This window comes from Asparagus officinalis, chromosome 2 (assembly GCF_001876935.1).
Source record: "Asparagus officinalis chromosome 2, Aspof.V1, whole genome shotgun sequence".
NCBI lineage: Eukaryota > Viridiplantae > Streptophyta > Magnoliopsida > Asparagales > Asparagaceae > Asparagus > Asparagus officinalis.
The window spans coordinates 52399411-52403896 of record NC_033795.1 but is presented as its reverse complement, the minus strand read 5'-3'; positions in this window follow the sequence as shown (position 1 = coordinate 52403896).

Here is a 4486-nt window from a genome sequence, read left to right as displayed (position 1 = left end):
GAGGTCTCCAATTGCTCAGTGGGCGAGTCGGTGCTTGAAGTTCTGCCTTTGTAATAAATAGATCCAACCACTTTCCTCCCTGAAACCCTCTTCTTTGTCCTCATTCACGGTTGCGGCACACGATAAAAGGTCGCCCTTATCATGCGCCCTCAGACAACAGCCACTCATATTACAAGACTAGTTTCAGAAAGTGCTATGCATGGTCTGAATATTAGTTCCAAAAATCTTCAACAATCCTTTGGTTCATTAATGAAAGAATTAACTCACAATAATTGCTTATTTTCACTAAAAAGACCGTGGGCACAAACAAAATCTTCAATATTGATTGAAGTTTCACATCCTTTTGTCTTAGGGGTGTTTGTTTCAAATCCTATAATTTTAGGATATGGATTTCACCATGGGATTTGAATCCATAGGTGTTTTGTTATGGGTTAGGATTTTTAAAATACTAGTTGAGATGCACGTGCAATGCATACGGTTGAATATCATGATTATTTAAATTGATTAAAATAGAGTAAAAATTAAAAAATAAAGTTTTTTTTGGGATTGATTATCAACACAATAATCTCTCTAAATAAAATATTATCATTGTTTCTTTCAACCTAGACTGTGGCTACGTGATCTACTATTTGTGAGTTATAAATACATTAATTTAGTACAACATCTCTATTTATTAGTATCTTGAAGTCTTCAAAAGATGAGTGATCATTCAATTCGCAAAAGAATTTTGCATATAAACTTACTTGCAATATGTCCATTAAACTTTTAGTTGTGGTTTGACTCATATTCATGTTAACTTTTAGTTCATTAAACTTTTAGTTGTGGTTTGACTCATATTCATGTTAACTTTTAGTTGATGTTTCGCTCATATTTATATTATCTAATATTAACTTTTAGTTGATGTTTCGCTCATATTTATATTATCTAATATTCTCATTCAATTTTATAGCTCATTTTCTGTATCATAGAAGTAAAACTGAAAGTACGAAGAATTATTTTCTTACAAAATTAGAACAAAGAGATTATGATATATTTCATCATGTGCTCTAAATATAAATTTTTTTTCTTTGATGCAAGGTCCCTATCAAATCTTACCCCAAACAATGTGAATAAAAAATACTATTATAACTCACTTGCCTAGGACAATTGTATTGTATATAGGATACATAACTCATCTAGAATATCCATATCTCCTAAGTATATTTTGTTGTTGTGAGAGCAACATGTTAGAGGCTCGTATTCAAACTTTTTGGCTCTATAAAAGACACAAGAATTTAGAGTGCATAGCTTATATATCGTAAAGAGCATATAGATTCATGAGTTTTTTTTAATAATGATATTACTATTCAATATTAAATCAATTTTATTATATAAGATTATATGACCATTTTTAATAAATTATAAAGTATATATATAAAAACCTTGATGCTTATAGCCAGTAGTTGGGCTCCACAAAATTAGTTAATTTTACCTTATAGTTTGCTATTTATAGTATTGTTGGCAATGTCATTACCTTTTCTATTTATCTTATTATTCACAGTTTTTTGATGTAAGTTCTCTTTTGCTAATTATTCAATTAGTTATATTTAATTTTTATAATATCAGATGTTAGAATATTTTCTTCTATTTAAAAAGTGTTGGCATGATTTTCTTAAAAATATATACACATAGTAACAGCAGTATATACTTCAGTACAAAGCAAACATTAGCTTGAATCCATTTAGAGTGAGGTCCTTTCTATGCTACAATGGTGATATAGTGATTACACAGTCGAAAAGTCAAAGAAGAAATTTCTATAAATAAAAAATAATTTAATATGTTAAATTAAGAAGTAATTTATAAAATATACATATGGACAGTGCAGATAGCTATAGAAAGTAAAGTATATATCTTCATAAAAAATTTATAGTGAGTGACCAACTACAATCATCCTAATTTAAGCATAAATAATTATTATTTTAGTTACCTATTTGATACGCGTAACTATGGAATAAATCTCCAGCAAAAAATAGGAATTGAGATTGTACTATGTTGTAGATAAATAAATAAATGTTATTAGAGTTCCTCTTTATATTGAATTTAAAAGTAATAATTTAAATTATTAAGCACCAAATGTTAGCTCATGTGAGAATTCCTCTTTATATTGAATTTAAAAGTAATAATTTAAATTATTAAGCACCAAATGTTAGCTCATGTGAGAAAATAAAGTAATATATAATAATTTAAATTATTAAGCACCAAATGTTAGCTCATGTGAGAAAATAAAGTAATATATGGTCTATATACGTATATAGTCAATCAATCAAACGTATTAAAATTATAATGACCATAGTTAAAATTATATGGTGGGTTCACATTAAATATAATTTGTAAAAATAGTACATTTAAGTCAAAATCTTTTTAACCAGTACATAGATTGTCTAAATTTTTTTTCATATATAAACTATATTGCCTAGGAATAGTGATGTGCACACTTAATTATGGTCTAATAATCTTAAGAACGACTTATTCTTCAATATCATCATTAATTGATGCATATGTGCATTACACTGAAAACACAATAAAATTTTAGAAAACTATAAAATAAACACCCTCAAAAGTTTTAAAGAGTATGAAAAAACACCCTAAAATTTGTAATTTACAAATACACAAAATTACTAAACATTACAATGAAATTAAAGAATTACAAAAAAAAATCATTAAAAATTTTTAAACTTTGGAGGGGTAATTTGTAATATACTAAACTTTAAGGGTATTTTTTATAAATTTCAAATTTAATAGATTTTTAATTAGTTATGTTCTTTTCAAAAAAGTTATGAGTAATATTTACCATAAAAAGTTTTTCCTAGAGCTATACTTTTAAAAGATGTATGATATTTTTTTTTTACAAAATTTTAATTTTCTAGGGGTTAGTAATTTTACATATTCATTTTAGTGTCTATAGGTTAGATATTCTCATGGAGGTTTTTTTTGTAAATTATGAATTTTAAGGATCTTTTATAGTTTTTTGAACTTATAGGCCTTTTTTATAGATTGTAAATTGTTTATAGACTATTAATACTTCTAATGCTTTCAATTTACTAATAAATTTGAAAATTTTAGGGTATTTTTTGTAATTTTAAATTTTAAAGGAGTCTTTGTAATTTTTAATACTTTAAGGGAGTTTTCTATATATTATAAATTATGTAGGGGATATTTATAATTTTTATATTTTTAATGTACCATTAGGTCAGAAATTATCAGGAATTTTATAAATTTTATAATTTTGAGGGTTTTATTTTGTAATTTGTAAATAGTTCAGAGTGTGTATTATAAATTCCATAATTTTTTGGGGGTTGTTTGTGTTATTTGTAGGTTTTTAGTATGTTTATAAGTTTGACTTTTTCAAGGTGTTTTTTATAAATTTTAAATTTTTAGGGGTATTTTTACAATTTTTAAAACGTACAAGATATTTTCTCTAAAGTCAAAAAATTTTTAGTTTCTAGTTAGCATATGTTTTTTATATTTCTCACTTAATTGAGATAAGTAAAATTTATAATTTTTAAGATGCTTTAATAAAATTTTGAATTTGTAGGGGCGTTTTTGTTATTTAAAAAACTTGGAGAGTATTTTTTTACAAAGTCCAAACACTTGTAGATGTTGGCTAGCATATGTTTTTTAGAATTCTCTGCGAACTGAAATAAGTAAAGGATTTGAATTATATGAAACATATCTATTTTATCCAATAATATGTTAAATCTCATTATGAATAGAATAAATTATTTTGTTACCAGTTCAAAGAAGATAAGATAATTAGAATAACAATGTAATATTCAGAAAAAACCTAAGGATAATATTGGCCAAAGAAAGATTTTCCCGAACTCGTACTTTTAAATGGAGTATGATTGTTTGTTTCATTAATATTTTAGAATTTGAAATACAACAATTTATAATATTTTGTTTGTTTCAAGCTCAAATTGTAGCGTTACCAAATGTCAAAATTTTATAATATGATGAATATGTTATCTTGGTGAGGTTACCTCCCACAAAAAGACAAAATTGAGATTTGTCAAATCCTCTCCAATTGAGAGGATTTGGCAAATTCTAAAAATTGGGCACTCTTTGCACTTTTTGGATTCAATATTTTAAAAAATTTCTTAAAACAAACAACATATATGGAATCCCAAAATATAAAAAAACTCACTTTTTGATCCTAAAACTTGTAATCCATACCAAATGCCAAAATTTTTAGTAAAACAAACACCCTCTTAGAATAAATGGTTTGTATACCACAGCCCAAATATTATTCCCCAATTAGACCTTAGTTCCAATAATTAGGCCGTGGTTTCCTCCCATTTATTATATTCTCTCTTATTTTGTAAAGATTGAGATTCCATTATCCCCTATTATTGACAATACCTCCAACCATGCAAGGTCAAGCAACATCTGCGATCAGTACTAGTTTGCATGAGAACGTCTATTACATTTTCTTCAATACCATGAATAG